This window comes from Microcebus murinus, chromosome 16 (assembly GCF_040939455.1).
Source record: "Microcebus murinus isolate Inina chromosome 16, M.murinus_Inina_mat1.0, whole genome shotgun sequence".
In the NCBI taxonomy this organism is placed as follows: domain Eukaryota; kingdom Metazoa; phylum Chordata; class Mammalia; order Primates; family Cheirogaleidae; genus Microcebus; species Microcebus murinus.
In genome coordinates, this window is record NC_134119.1 from 70,437,604 (window position 1) to 70,454,315 (window position 16,712).

The following is a 16,712-nucleotide window of genomic DNA, read 5'->3' on the forward strand; positions in this document are numbered from 1 at the left end:
CTAAGAACAAAATACACCTGCAAAATATTTTGCAAATCTCTCTCTCTATATCTTGCCTTGGGCTAGGTCCAAGCCATTCTCTTATCTGCATAAATGAAATAATTGTCTGGTCTGTCTGCTTCCATATTTTATTTCTACAGCCTTTTCCACATAGCAGTTACTGGGATCTTCCAAAATCATAGATATTATAGGATCACTCACCTGCTTAAAACTCCTCACACAATGGGGGTCCCCACTACCCCCAGAATAAACGGGTTCCTTCACACACCCCACAAGCCCCCCATACCTGGATCTTTGCCGGCTGCTTGGGTCCATCTCACGCCAGGCCGCTTCTCTGTGGGCACCCTTTCCTGTCCTCATGTTCCCTGGTCCCCCTGGCCTTAGAGAACCCCCACATGAGGAGGCTCCTTCTGTCTAGCACTCTCCTTCCTGCTACAGAAGAAAAGAAAAAAAAAAAACCTTCAAGGAAGTGAGGAAAGTCCGTGGACTCGGGTCAATGCCCGCCCAGCAACCCAAAGCCTTTGAAAATAAGAGCCTGTTGCTTTACATCTGGCATTGGCTGATATGAGCCTGGACATGTGGCTGATGCGGGTAATCCTGTAAGTGGATTGATTGGGTACCTACCACATGCCAGGATTTTGCACGGTTCTCTCACTGAAGGCCTTAAAATAATCTTGAAATATAAAATTATATCTTCCCGTTTTGTGCACTTTGCATTTCCATTGTTTTTAACTTAAAAGGAGCTTAAATTACATGTGCAAAAATGACAAAACTTCAAAAGGTATCAAAGGATATACAGGGAAAGATAACTTTACCTTCCATTTCTATTCTGCTTTGTGAAAATAACTACTCTTACTAATTTCTGTGTGTCTTCCCTGAAATATTCTCTACTTAATCAAAATTATGTGCATGCATTTTGTGACATTTGTGTGAAAACGAAGGGACATTATATGTAATACATATATTATATTACATATAAACTATTATGTGCATGATATGTATGTGTATGTAATCTAGCCCTCATTGTCACACAAATTTCACACACCATACACATTTTTCTTCATCTTGCACTGTTTTACTCAACAATACATGTTGGATATTGTTTCATATTAGTAAGCAACTGACTACATTGTTCTTTTTAATAGCTGAAGTAAGTGGTTGCATCAAATTTTATATTACAGTCTCATCTTGATGGATATTTAGGTATTTTCCAGTCACTTAGTCCTATCCACAATGCCACATAGTCTTGTGCATATCCTGATGCACATTCTAAAGCACTTCTGTGAGAGCCGATTCTAGAAGTCACATTGGCCCATCGAAGTGTATGCTTGCTTAAACATTTGAAAGATAGAGCCAAAATTCCACTCCCAAGAAGTTGTCTAATTCACATAGCTACTGATAATATATGAGAGTGTCTGTTTCTTTATACCTCTACTGATAATGTGTATTATCAACTTTTCAATCTTTATAAACTTGTTCAATAACAATAATATTTATTGGGGGGGGTTGCTTGTTTGTTTTCTTGTTTTAAGAGGGAGGGTCTCACTCTGTCACCCAGGCTGGAATGCAGTGGCCAGATCATAGCTCATGGCAGCCTCAAACTCCAGGGCTCAAATGATCCTCCTGCCTCAGCCTCCCAAGTAGGTGGGACTCCAGGCAGGAGCCACAGTGCCTGGCTATTGTTTTTTTTCTTTGTGACAGGGTCTTGCTCTTTCTCCACACTAGAGCATGGTGGCATCATCATATCTCACTGCAACCTCAGTCTTCTAGGTTTTTAATGTGCATGTATTTGTTTTGGTATGAGAGGTAGAACATCTTTTTATATGCTTAAAGTTCACTGCAGTTTTTGTTATCCGTACTGTTTGCTACTGTCCTTTATCCACATTATTCCTTGGAGAGAGTCTTCTTATTGATTTGTTACTATAACTGTCTTTAAATATAATAATTGAACTTCCAGAGGTGATGTCATCTGCTCAAAATCGTGCCACATGGAGCGCTGAAGCAGCGATTCAGGGGCTGCCCAAGCACTTACCACTGGGCTGTGCTTCCAGGGGGTGGGGTTGGTGTCCTGTGACATGACCAGAGGGGCCAGCTGGGCTGTTGTGACTTGGAGTCAAGAGTGAGCAAAGCTGACGATTAATGGGAACCATGTGAGGCTTTGTTCAGAGAGTCAGATTGTTGGTGCTGGGGGTGTCTCAGTGGCTGGCCCAGTTCCCTGAGTGCGCAGGTGCCGACGATCAGGCATGAGGCAGAAAACCTCTTTCCCTCGAGACCCTGCACCACCTGGCCCGCCATTTCTATCTCCAGACGTCCTCCATCTGCACTAGCAAGCCAGGTCTTTCAACATCCCCGGCCCCCAGTTTCTTCACACGGACAGTGAAGGTGATCGCAGCCTACCTCACGAACCTGTTGTGAGACTCACAGGCAAAAGCGAAGGTTCTGGGAGGGAAGGCCACCTAGTCAAGCCACAAAGCGAGTTCTTGGCCATCTGAGCTCACAACTATTAATATTAATGTTGGAGCTGTCAACGCCTAGATTCTTAGAGGACCTCCACTACAGCACTTTCCAGAGAGCAGGACATCTGTTGCCAGGGTGGGGTGACCTTAGGTGGCATGTAGATGAATCACTGAAAAAGTTGATTCCTCTTGCCAATTCTCTTTTAACCCCACTGATTAATCAAGAAAAATGTCCCAAGTCAGTGCTAGTGTACCCTTAACTTCCTCCTGACATTTTACAAGCTTTCCTTTTAACAAACAGGGAGCAGCCCTCATGCTTTCAGTAGTTCGAGTGGCAGAGAGAGAATATACTGCTCTTGTTTTATCTTCTCTGATCTTGTTTTTATGGTCATATTCTATTTTTGACATGTGGTTCTTTTGTTGTTGTTGTTCTCTGGAAAGGTAGAGTTCACTCTTGAAATAAACTTTAATTTAAAAAAAGCAAGTTGACTTAAAGAAAAATGTTAAGTAAACGACAGGCCAGACAGCACAGAAATATAGCAAAAATTTGTAAAATGGTATTTGAGTGTTTGGAGATTAAAAAATACTGGACCAGTGTACCTTAATCTTGTAGACTAGGTAAGTGGTGGATTGAGGTCCCATGTTTGTCTGTTTGTTTTTTATTTTTTGAGACAGAGTCTCGCTTTGTTGCCCAGGCTAGAGTGAGTGCTGTGGCGTCAGCCTAGCTCACAGCAACCTCTAACTCCTGGGCTTAAGCGATCCTCCTGCCTCAGCCTCCCGAGTAGCTGGGACTGCAGGCATGCGCCACCGTGCCAGGCTAACGTTTTCTATATATTTTTAGTTGGCCAATTAATTTCTTTCTATTTTTAGTAGAGACGGGGTCTTGCTCTTGCTCAGGCTGATTTCGAACTCCTGACCTTGAGCAATCCGCCCGCCTCGGCCTCCCAGAGTGCTAGGATTACAGGCGTGAGCCACTGTGCCTGCCAAGGTCCTGTGTTTATTGTTGGAGCTGTGGAGAGGTCTGCACTGAGCCCAGGCGGAGCCAAGGAGGCTTGTGCAGCAGTGGGTGGGGCTGCCCAGTTTCTGAGATAGGCAGTTTGCATTGGCCCTAAAACTGTCAGTGCCCAGGCAGCTGCCCTTGTCCTGGGCGAGTGGGCCCGAAGCCTCGCCTCTGCCACAAAGTGGTCTCTGTACAGCCCAGCTGCATCTGTCCCAGATAAACAACATGGCTCATGTTTATTCTACCGCAGCTTGCCTTCTGCCTTTTACAGGGGTTGTCTTTGAAGTAAAACAGACACATCACTGAATCCTAGACATGCCACTTCCTCTCTAAGGGGCCTTTGGACAGATCACTTAACCTTGCTGAGCCCCTGTTGGCTCACAAATGAATTCCGCATTCTGAGTGTCAAAGGGAAGACTGGAAATAACAATACTTCCCTTTTCTCAGCATTTTCCAAATGCCACATGTTGTGTGTTCATACTCATACTCATATTCATTTATCCCCACCACAGCACTGAGAGGACAGCATCAGTGTCCCTGCCTGACAGATGCACAAACTAAGGAGTCGGTTTCCCAAGCCCCCAGCAGGCAGTGGCAGAGCACAGATTCCACTTCCCAGGTCTGGCCGGTTTCAGAGCCCTTGATGTTCTTCCTTACTCTTGGGAATTTGGGGTGAAAGTTTCATTTTCTTTTAAACATGTTGGCCAAAGAGGAAAATAAAATTATGTTTCCATTTTAAGAAGGGAATATTAGAGGCTGGAAGGCTGTTGGGGGCTGATTCTGGTGTTATGCCTTATCCTAATCAGTGACTACAGCCTGTGATGTACGTGTGCTGCCTGACGCAGCAGTAGTCGGCATTTTCTTCAGACACGGTTGCTGCCTTGTGACTTGATAAGACGCCTGAGTTGTTGCACATAAGCAAATGCCCCCAACTCCCACACGGAGGCCCCTGTGGTGGGAGTCTGGAGGCCATGAGAACAAGAACAGGAAGAACTCTCCCAAGAACTGGCCCCCGATTGATGGTTGGTAGTCAGTGACGGGTAAGACTCCCCATAGAGGGGGGCGACCTAAGACAGACACAACTGTGGGGGCCAGGGAGGAGCCGCCACTTGGGATTGAGACCAAGAAGCACTTCACATGGCTGCATTGTTTTATGTTGCCTCTCTCGGCCTTGGCTTTTGAGCTCTGTCCAGCATCTTAACTTTAGTAACCGTTTTGAGGTCTGAGACCATGGGAAATTGTTCCCTTTTGAAACAACTCCAAAATTGGCTGATATTTCTGCTATGCTCAGATGCTCAGGTACAATGAACTAACCTTGGGTCTGGGGGGTATAAAAATAAAGCAACCGGTGCATTGGTCACTTGAGTCATTGTCATGTCCATGTGTGTCTGTGTCATATTTTATGTCTGTGTCATCCCCCGTCCTGTAATCGGGCCATGTCAAAGGCACTCAGTTTGATGTTCTCATTTTATATAGGTAGAAATTGAAAATATCTACATAGATGTAAGCATTGTGTCTGATGTTATGATTATCTCATTAGAATGGATCAAAGTTTCCTAAAATACTAAATGTGAAGTGGCTACAGCTATATCAACTTGGGATCCTAGACAAAAATTCTATAGGTAGAATCCTATTTCGTCATCCCAATGGCCCTGCACAGTAAGCTTTCTCAGCCCATTTTGCCAATGAGGAATCAAAGTTTTAGAAAGTAGAAGGTATTCGTTTGCTCAAGCCTCAGAGCACACCACGGAGCTGGTACTCTATTCAGTCTGGTTTACAGATGAAGATTGCATTCTGAAGTCATATTCACTTGGTTAATTCACTGATCTGGGTCTCATTCCCTTAATGATAAATCTACCCTCATTGAAGATTAAATGAAGCAATAAGGTTAATATATCCAATGCTCAACTGATCGGTTCCTTTCATTCCAAGAGAGGTTGGAACTGTCCCAAGTGCTGAAACCAGCATCTCCAGTCTTCCCTGAGATTAAGCCTCCTCTGCGGGAGCTGTCTGTGGTCCTGAACACCACCCTCCAGTCCAGCCGCTTCAGTGGCACTCTCCTTGGTTCTTTTTTAAAAAAATAATTATTTATTTATTTTCTTTTTCTAAATTTCAGAATATTATTGGGGCACAAACATTTTAGTCACATATATCGCCTTATATCGCCCAAGCCAGAACTACAAGCGTGCCCATCCCCCAGACAGCGCACTCTGCACCCATTAATTATGAATTTACCCATCCCCTCCACCCACCCTGCTCGCCTTGGTTCTACACAAGAAAGTCCTGACTTCAACATGATACAATTTGTCCACGTGGCAAAATACTGTACCTCCTAAATTTTTTAAAAAATAAAAAAAAGAACTTAGAACTAACGCTTTAAATAAAAGAACTTTTCGACTGCTCTCTTCCCTTCGTCTTTTCCTGCCGTCATGGGACTTTTATCTTCTGTATTCCACTTTCTCCCTGTTTCTGCTTCTGTGCATAGTCCTTCTCTTGACCCCTTCTACAGACTCACTTCTGGCATGAAGCCTTCCATGGCTCAAAATTCACAACCAGTCACATTAGATGCCAAGAGGTTTTTTTTATGTTTTGATTTTTGTTTTTACTTATTTTACATAAGAACAAATACATTTAGTTTCAAAACTCACTTTGGAATTCTTCAGTCCAGAATCAGAGTACTTAAGGATTAGGGTTTTCGTTTCATCCTATAGACTTTTTTCAAACATCCACATGTACTATACACTGTGCCAGGCACAGGGGAGTTGTGGAGATGAACAGGGCTTGGTCTGCCCAGAGGGGAGCTTTCCATCTGCTGCTTTCTTGTTGGCTAAACTTGGACAAGTTACTTTACCTGTCTGACTCTCAATAGCCTCTTCTGAAAAAAATGGATTTAGTTGTCATCACTTCAAATTATATAACGCCCCCCCCCCATTAAACAAGAGTCAGGCTTAGCCTTGAATATTAGATTTTCCACTTGATAGCTGTGAGACTCTGAACAAGTTGCATGTCCTCACAGAGCCTCAGTTTTCTTATACAGAAATTGGGTATTATTTTAGTACCTATCTCATAGAATTTCCATATGCCAAATTTCTGGTACATGGTAAATAATAACTATTATATCTTATTATTGAATAATACACCATTCAAATATAGGTATCATCTTTATGATACATATATTAGGTCATTAATCCAGGTTGTAAACCATTCTCTGAGTGAAGTATCATTGTCTGCATTTTGCAGAAGAGGAATTAAAGCTCAGAGAGGAGAGGGAAATTTTCCATGGTCACACAGCTGGTAAGTAACAAATACAGCAGTCAAACATGAGTCTATATGATTCTGAAGCCAGTTATCATTTCTCTAGACTCTTCTGCCTCTCTTTGTGAAAGAAGTTGCACATATTTGGATCCATACAATGAAGATATCCATTTGCCTGATCTCCAGACTAGATTCCAGTGCTAGTATATTAATCTAATCTATTCAAAGAGAAGGCAGTCATATAAATAACAAGCAGCAAGGCAGAGTATAGTGGTGAGGAAGGAGTAGTCACTTCCAAAAGGAAGAACTGGGAAAACATAGGACATTTTAACTGACATTTTAACTGAGTCTTGAAATATTGGTAGAAGTCTGAAAGTTAGAAGATGGGCAGAGGGACGGGCAATTCAGGAAGAAGGAATGGGGGTGAGATTTCACTTTGGCCAAAGTCAGTTGGCTAGTTGGAAATACCAAGTCAGATTTTCAGCACCCAATCCAGACATTCTTTTTCGATCATCTGTGAGAGAAATCTTGGTATGGTAGAAAAATTCAGGATTTTGAACTGCATGGACCTGGACTCAAAGTCCAAATGCTCTACTGCTTAATTGCATGAAACCAAACTTTTTTTTTTTTAACTTACTCTTACTTATTTTCAGTTTCTCCATCTGTAAACTAAGAACAGCATATATATAACATCATAGAATTTTCAGGAGGATTAGTGGAGATCATACTGGGAAAGCACTCAATGCCTGACACAGAGTGGATGTGTGTAAATGCCAATTCCTGTCTTCTCACCTGGACCTTCCCTCCCCTCCCCCAAATGGACCTTGCAGTTATCTTACCTGAATAGCTCAAGTAATATGAGCTATCAGAATGGACACAAGTTGCCGGCTTCCTTTCTTGGGATTTGTGAGCAGTGGCTAGATGATCTGAGCACCCATTCAGGGGTAGAATTTTCAGAAATGGAGTCAGAAGTTCCAATAGTCAGAAGACAAGGGCATCTCCTTGAGCAAATGCCAGCCTGAGCAGAGCTGTCCTTGGTCCTGAGTGCAGAGACCTCCCCAGACCCTCCTCATGCCTCTACCCACCGCGTGTTCTGAACTGGGTGTTCTGCCAAGTCGCTTCCACCCTCACAGCCAGCAGGCATGCAGAGAGGCCAGCTTAGACCAAAGCTGAGGATCTCTGAGACCTCTTCTAATCCCTGTGGAATTAAACAACAGGTAGGAAAGATGTTTTTCTGAATCTTTATTGGCCTTGAGGGAAGAGAGTGAAAGCACTCCTAATTTGGAATTCATATTTAGACCATATTGATAAGCATGAGTTGGTACCCTGCTGTGAGCTAGAACGTGTTATGTGTGTGCTGGGAACATAAAAATAAGTCATATTTTGCTCTTTCTTTTGCTGTCTGTGGTGAAGGCAAATAAGGAAATAGATGGGAGAGAGCCAGAAAGGTCAGTCTAGACTAGGGGCTTATAGGAGACCTTTTGGAGGATGCAATAACTACACTGGATGTTCAGGAAGGCATCTAAGGTCACCCTTCATTCAGAACAAGTCAAGAAACACTCCATATGTACAGGCATAAACTAGGTCATACACAAAATTTTAAAATAGAGACTCCCCTTGTTGCCTTCTACATGACTTCAGCATTTCTCAGTATGGCCCATACAATACAGACCCAAGCCAGACTTTTTGCCTCATTGCCTATGATTCCCCACTGTTGCAGACTTGTCATTATGGGCGGCCACCTCGTTCACTCTCACACTTTGATGTCTTGGTTCTGACCCCTTCCTTCCCTTTCCTCCTGGAGAAATAGAACTCACCCTTGGAGGCTGAGTTACTTGGAGAAGCTACCATTAGCCTCCTTCATCACTGATACTAATTCTCTCCCCTTTTGCTTTCTGGATTAAAAAAATATATGGTAAAGTACACATAACATAAAATTTATCATTTAAATCACTTTAAGGGCACAGTTTGGTGGCATTAGCACATTCATATTCTGCAGCCATCACCACTATCCACCTCCAGAATTCTCTTCATATTGCAAAAATGGAGCTTTGTACCCACTAAGCAATAACTCCTCATTTCCCTCCTCCCAGCCCCTGTAAACCACCATTCTGCTTTCTGTGTCAGGGAATTTGACTACTCTCATTACTTCATATAAGTGGAATCCTACTGTATTTGTCTTTTTGTGGCTGGCTTATTTCATTAGCATAATTTCCTCAAGGTTCATCCATGTGGTAGCATGTGTCAGAATTTCCTTCATTTTTAAGGTTGAACAATATTTGATTCTGTAAGTTTACTACATTTTGCTTGTCTGGTCATATGGCAATGGATGCTTGAGTTGCCTTTATCTTTTGGCTACTGTGAATATTGTTATTGTAAACAAAGATCGACTCAGACATCTTTGAGATTCTGCTTTCAATTCTTTTGCCATCTCAACCTCCTTTTGTTCAATGCTTCCTGGGGTTAGTTGGACATCTTGGGCTAGACCCAGACCTAACTGGAGTTCATGGACATGAGAATGTCTTCTAGTACCCGCTGAGCTGTGGTGAGGGAAATAGTGGTGGCTGTTTCTATCCAGAGAGACACAATTCAGCAAGTCGGATCAAAGAAATGGGTATTCATAAGGCAAACCATATACAAGTAAGTCAGGTAACCATAAGAGTGAGGGCTTTAGAGGAAGATTCAGGTTAAAATCTGGCTATATCAGATACTATTTGTATGAAAATGTTTCTTTTAAATTTGTGTTTAATTTCATTGATATATTCATGCATTAGTAGTTGAGGGTTTGGCATGAGTTTTCTACCAATATAAAAATGAGGGAGGTGTCAACATACTTGGAGAAAGCTTTTAATTGTTTCAATTATGAAACAAATATTTGCTTTTAAAAGAAGCTTGAATATTATGGACACAAATATTCCCTTTCTCCTTTCAAATCAGCTATCCAGAGTTAATATGGAAAACAGCTATTGTATATGTTTTCAGAAATCTTTCTGTACATATATATTCTTTGGTTTTTCAAAAATAGGGTCATACTATTCATATCATTTATAATTTTTTATTTAATTCTATATCATCTTTCTATATCAGTATATATAAAGCTGCCTCATCATTTTTAAGTTATATAGTATTCTATTATATGTTATACACAATAATTTATTTTACCAGCCCTAATGATATAAATTTAGGTTGTTTCACATTTTTGCCATTTTGAACAATTCTAAAATAAAAAATTGTGTACAAATATTTTTATGTATCCATGCAAGTATATTTTTGAGTGTACCATGGGTTGCATGACAGCATATCATGATAGTACTGTGCCTATGTGATTTGTTTCACTACAAACAAGCTAAGATACAATGTAAAAACTTTGCCTAAATCATTGGGAAGGGCTTTAAAGCAACACCACAGGGTGGGCAGATGTGGAGATTTTGCTAGCAAGAAGCCCCTGTGGGAGAAATTCTTGTGCCACCCAGGAGCAAGTGCCCTTGTAAGGTAACCTCTAATAAACTCTCCAACTCATCAAGCTGGACTTGTCTGAGTTGTTCTTTGGTCTCTTGACTCCCTCTCAGTTTGGGGGCAGTTTTTCTATATTGTCCTGGCATTTTCCTGAAACAAACAGGCAGCCCAGGCATAGGTCTAGCTTGAAGTGTGGCTGGTCCAGGTGCTCAAGCAATATTAACAGGAAACTGTTCCTTTATACTGCTCAGCTCAGATTTCTTCAGGGTTGATCTCACTTTAAGGCCATGAAGTTGACAGGTATGTAGGTAGAACAATGCCCCTTCCAAAGATGTCCGTACCCTAATACCCACAGCCTGAGACTATTATTGGAGCTCAGAAAACAGTATCCCAAAATAAGGGCCTCAAACGTAGCTTCAGAAGCAAAAGTTCTCCTCTGCCCTCCTCCTGCCCTCCTGCCTCTCATTCCCATCCTTCCCCAAGGTAGCCAAAGACACTAGACTCCCTCTTCCCCACAGCAAGTCATAGAAACCAGAACCCCTTTTCCCAAAAGCCAGCCACAAAACCTAAAACTGTTCTGTGTAAAAGCTGGTGATAAAGAAATGATCTGACCTGCCTTGTTTGACTGCAGGTCGTGAGACCCCACTGCAGAGAGGCCCTGCCCCACACCCAGAAGGAAGGACGCTGCTCAGAGAGGCCAGGGGGGATCTGGACAGACAGGCGGGCTGGCGTTCCCACTCAGTTGGTTAGCATGAGAACACACCCTTTTTGTCCAATCATATTTCTATACTGCCGTCTATACTTTACCAAACGTAAGCATAAAATGGACAATTTTCTCTGTATATTTGGGTCTTCTTTCTGAAGGCTCCCATGTATACACATCAAACAAATTTGTGCCTTTCTGTTAATCAGTCTGCCTCATGTCAGTGATTTTTCAGGGAACCTTGAAGTGGCCAAGGCCCTTGGGCCCTGCAATATGTTACCTTATGTGGCAAAAGGAGTTTGGCAGGTGTGATTAAATTAAGGACATTGAGATATAGAGATTATCCTGAGTTATCCAGATGGACTTAATGGAATCACAACAGTCATTAAAAGTGGAAGAAGAGGCCAGGCGAGGTGGCTCACGCCTGTAATCCTAGCACTCTGGGAGGCCAAGGCAGGTGGATCGCTCAAGGTCAGGAGTTCGAAATCAGCCTGAGCAAGAGCGAGACCCAGTCTCTACTAAAAATAGAAACAAATTAATTGAACTAAAAATATATAGAAAAAATTATCCGGGCATGGTGGCGCATGCCTGTAGTCCCAGCTACTTGGGAGGCTGAGGCAGAAGGATTGCTTGAGCCCAGGAGTTTGAAGTTGCTGTGAGCTAGGCTGATGCCACAGCACTCTTGCCCGGGCAACAGAGAGAGACTCTGTCTCAAAAAAACCCACATAAATAAAATAATAAATAAATAATAAAAATGGAAGAAGGGGGCAGGAGAGGTCAGGAAATACAATGTGAGCAGGACTCAACCTGCCTTGGTTGGCTTTGAGGAGGGGGAGGAACATGGGTGGGCTCTAGAAGTCTGAAAAAGCAAGAAAATGTATCTTTCCCCAGACCCTCCAAAAAGGAGTACAGTCCTGCCAACACCTTGATTTTAGCCCACTGAGATGCTTGTAATATTACCAACCTCCAGAAGCATAAGACAATACATTTGCACAGTTTTAAGCTACAACGTTTATGGTAATTTGCTGCAACAGGCATTGGAAATGAATGCCACCTCCATGTAAGGTTGCCAGACAAAACACAGGTTGCCAAGTTAAATTTTAACTTTAGGCAAACAATAAATTTTTTTTAGCATATGTCTTAATCTATATTTGGGACATACTTATACTCAGAAATAATTGCAAAATGGTATCGCACGGGATGTACTTAAGCTCGAAATCAATTTCTTGTTTATTTAGTGAAATAACAATTTAACTGGAGGCCTTGTGTTTTTATTCACGGCACTGCTCTTCCCACAGGAACTGTATGTTACCACGCGTTGGAAGGTGGATGGGAGCGGAACCCGGTGCCACGCCCAACAACCGAGCCCCGGGCAACGCCGGCTGCATCGGAGCTGCAGCGGGCAGACGTTGGCGTTGCAAAGCAGGGAATCGGAGGACGAGAATCGGGAGGAGTTCTGTCCGGTGCACATCAAGGTGTGCAGACCACTTGGGCAGGAGGCTTCAGCAAATGGTTAAATCGAAGCCTCTGGAACCAGAGAGACTCATGGAACACCGGTCCCCCTTCTTTGAAGGCACGGGCGCCGCAGAGCTGCCTTCGCCTCCTCGTTCCGAAGGCTGTGGATGAGGGCATTGAGCATGGGGTGACCAGGCGGTAGGACAGGGACACCACCTGCTTGCTCTCCGGGGAGTAGCTGGCCTTGGGGCGCAAGCGGATGACCCCCGTGGTGCCATAAAACAGCCACCACGACGAGGTGGGACGCACGGGTGGACAGGGCCTTGTGGCGCCCGGCGGCCGACGGCATCCGTAGGACAGTGGTCAGAATCTCGGTGTAGGGCGCAGCGATCAGACAGAAGGGAACCACGATGACAAGCACCGCGGCCGCCAACACACTGGCCTCAAAGACCCGGGTGTCCGCACACACCAGCGTCAGCAGAGGGGCGATGTCACAGAAGTGGCGGACGCTACGTGGCCCGCAGAAGGGGCGGCGGAACGGCCAGACCAGCGCCACGGGGACGCCGGGGGCCGGCAGGTGACACAGCCGCGGGCTCACGACGGCGGCCGCGTGGCGGTCCGGGCCGCGGCGGTCAGGAGAAGCGCTCGGCCGTGACGCAGGATAGCCCAGCAGCAGCCGCCGCGCGCAGCCTGCGGGCGACACGCCCCGGCCGGGCCGCAGCAGCGTGGCCCGCAGTGGCGGGCAGCGTCCGGCGAGAAGCGGATCTCCGCGAGGGCCAGCCGGCGCGGGAGGAGGGAGGAGGCAGGCGGGCGCGGGAGGAGGCAGCGGGCGCGGGAGGAGGCAGCCGGCGAGGGAGGAGGCAGCCGGCAAGGGAGGAGGCAGCGGGCGCGGGAGGAGGCAGGCGGGCGCGGGAGGAGGCAGCGGGCGCGGGAGGAGGGAGGAGGCAGCAGGCGCGGGAGGAGGCAGCCGGCGAGGGAGGAGGCAGCCGGCGAGGGAGGAGGGAGGAGGCAGCGGGCGCGGGAGGAGGCAGCCGGCGAGGGAGGAGGGAGGAGGCAGCGGGCGCGGGAGGAGGCAGCTGGCGAGGGAGGAGGCAGCGGGCGCGGGAGGAGGCAGCGGGCGCGGGAGGAGGCAGCCGGCGCGGGAGGAGGCAGGCGGCGCGGGAGGAGGGAGGAGGCAGGCGGGCGTGGGAGGAGGCAGCCGGCGCGGGAGGAGGCAGGCGGCGAGGGAGGAGGGAGGAGGCAGCGGGCGCGGGAGGAGGCAGCCGGCGCGGGAGGAGGGAGGAGGCAGCCGGCGCGGGAGGAGGGAGGAGGCAGCCGGCGCGGGAGGAGGGAGGAGGCAGCCGGCGCGGGAGGAGGGAGGAGGCAGCCGGCGCGGGAGGAGGGAGGAGGCAGCCGGCGCGGGAGGAGGGAGGAGGTAGGCGGGCGCGGGAGGAGGCAGCGGGCGCGGGAGGAGGCAGGCGGCAGCGGGAGGAGGCAGCCGGGCGCTGGCGGGAGGGCGGCGGGAAGAGCGCGGAGGCTCTGGTTGGCCCAGGGCGCCGCTGCGGGGGCGCGCAGCGGGGCCCAGGGTGCGCAGTGGGCTGCGGCCGGAAGGGCGGAGCAGGCCTGGGGAGGGACGCGGGAGGGAGAAGCCCGGGAGGTGGAGATAGCGCCGACCCGGCCTCTGTCCCGAGTGCGCGCTGCCCAGCGCCGGGGGCACCTCGTGAACTGGCGAACCAGGCGGTGCCACACACAGGACCCCGCTTGGACTCCCCAGGGAACCGGGTGAAATCAAATGACTCCCCTGCCCGCCTGGCCCCTGCCGCTTCGCTGATCGCTGCTCCCCTGAGCTCCATACACAACAGCTTGTCCGCCCCAGGGCCTTTGCACTGGCCTCTCTCTCCCCTTGAGATCCTGCTGCCCGAAATGTTTACATCACTGCTCCCTTCCCTCCCCCAGACGTCAGCTAAGACGGGCCTCTTCTGCAGAGTCCTTTCCCAGCGGCCCTGTTTAAAGCGACCTTCCCCAACACACACATCAGTCACTACGACAAAATCTGGATTTTGTCAAAGCACGTCTCAAGTTGCCCTTTGCTTGTTCACTGAGCTTTTCTACCTGGTTTGTGTGTGTGCTTATGGCACGTGGAAGAGTGTCTGGCACACAGCAGGTGCACAATAAAAATCCATCTATTAAATTCTTTTTTTTTTTTTGATGCAGAGTCTCACTCTGTTTTCAGGGGTTACAGTGCCGTGATATCACCCTAGCTCACAGCACCCTCAAACCCCTGGTCTGAAGCGATCCTTTTGCCTCAGCCTCCCAAGTAGCTGGGACTACAGGCATAAGCCATGACACGTGGCTAATTTTTCTATGTTTCATAGAGACAGGGTCTCGCTCTTGGTCAGGCTGGTCTCGAATTCCTGACCTCAAACGATCCTCCTGCTTAAGCCTCCGAGAGTGCTGGGATTACAGGCGTGCGCCACGGTGGCCAGCCAGTCTGTTAAATTCTTGATTCTCTTTCCAAGAGTAACAGGAGACAAAAACCTGCTAAGTCCAGCTCCAACGACCTCACTGTCCATGAGAACTGACATTTCCTTCTCACCCCAGGGCCTGAACACTTGCGCAGTTCTGTTCCCTGGAGCTGTCGGCCTTGTCACACCATTCTCATCCTCCAGGTCTCCTTTCCAACATCACCTTCAGATTCCCCATCCCGATTACCAGAAACAATATAGGCAACTGTCCCCCTGCCCCGTCTATGCTATTTGGTTGTAATTGAACAAAAACTGTGTTGTATCTAATTTTTGCTCAATCACATCTATTTCCTCCTGTAGACCCTGAACGCCATGGACTAGACAGACACCTTTCTATAGAACACCCAGAAGCTTATTCTCCAATAATGGCGCTTTAACTTCTCTCCCACCAGGGTGTTTGGGAAGAATAAATGAGAGCTATGAGAGTCCTAGTCACTGGCACTGGCTCATAGCTGGTGGCCAGTAACTGTTGATTAACATGTCCCAGCATTAGTGCTTTTTACATGAATCTAAACCCTTCCTCATGTCCTTTCTACACTCCGATTACACATAAGATGAAGCGTTGAGGGTGTCGTCGGGGCGTTCGAGCTCCCTTTGGGCACAGCCCCATATTCATGCATGAACTTTAGCCAGCAGGCGTTCATGCTGCCAGCCACCACAGCAGGAACTGAGCCGGGATCAGGAGCAAAGAGGAAAGTCCGGCCTGTTCCGTGACCTCAGGTGCCTTGGGGGATGAGAGGGAGCCCCTTCCTCAGAAGGGGGCAGGGAAGGGTTTGAAATGGCATTCTAGCCCCTGGCCCCACGTGTGGCGCATAGGAGGGGCTCTGTCAATATTTACCGCATGCATAAACCTTTCTCGGGAGGGACAGGGAGAGGTTGGTTGATGGATAAAAAAATACAGCTTGATAGGAGCAATAGGTTCTGGTGTTCTGTGACATTGTAGAATGACTGTAATGAACAGCAATTTATTGTATAGTTTCAAATAGCTAGGAGAGAGGGTTTTGAGTGATCTCAACATAAAGAAATGATGAATGTTTGAGGTGATGGATATTGCAATGATCTTAATTTAATCAGTATACATCATATACTTGTATCAAAATATCACTCTGTACCCCATAAATATGTACAATTGTTACATGTTGATTTTAAAAATAACATCTAGAATGTAAACGTGTAATGATAATTTTTGACACACTGGGTTGAATAAACTATATTATTAAGGTTAATTTAAAAATAACTTCTGTCTTGCTCATGATCTTATGCCCAGCTCCTAACACAATTCCTGGCTTATTGGAGGTGCCGAATAAATGTATATTGGATGGGTGAACCTCTATCATGTTCATAGTTACTTCTCCAGAGCTGGCACACACAGCAGAAGTTTAAAAATATTGACTGAGTAACTAAGGAGAAGACCCATTATTATTTCTTACCTTCCTTCCCATAATCCCCCCCTGACCCCCGGCCTCACATTCTGTTCATTCCTGCCTCGTGTTGGCTGATCACACGTTCTCCCTGTGGAGCATGCTGTCCCCACTCTTTTCCACATGGCCCTAAAATCACACCATGTGTGACCCAGTGGCACCTGGCCACACAGCCCGTTCACGAGCACATGGTGCTGGAGCACTGCGAACTTGGGCTCTGCTTTCAACACTCGGAGACCGTGGCATGCCAGAGAATGGGCGATTTTCTCCAAGCCAAATCTTCCTTGTCTGTAAGTGGCTTCCATTGTGGGAAAAATATCTCTCAGGACTATGGATGGAGAAAATTAAGCACAGAGAATATGGATGTCTTGCTCAAACTCAAGAGGGAACGAGAACTCCAAAATAACTTACCCACAGGCCGGGCGCGGTGGCTCACGCCTGTAATCCTAGCACTCTGGGAGG

At 46.7% G+C, this 16,712-nt stretch overlaps 1 pseudogene; it reads right to left on the reverse strand.

Annotated features, from left to right (window-relative positions):
• Window positions 1-12,413: 12,413 nt before the first annotated feature.
• LOC142861198 (olfactory receptor 10A7-like) lies at window positions 12,414-14,877 on the reverse strand (annotated as a pseudogene).
• Between the last annotated feature and the right edge of the window lie 1,835 nt (window positions 14,878-16,712).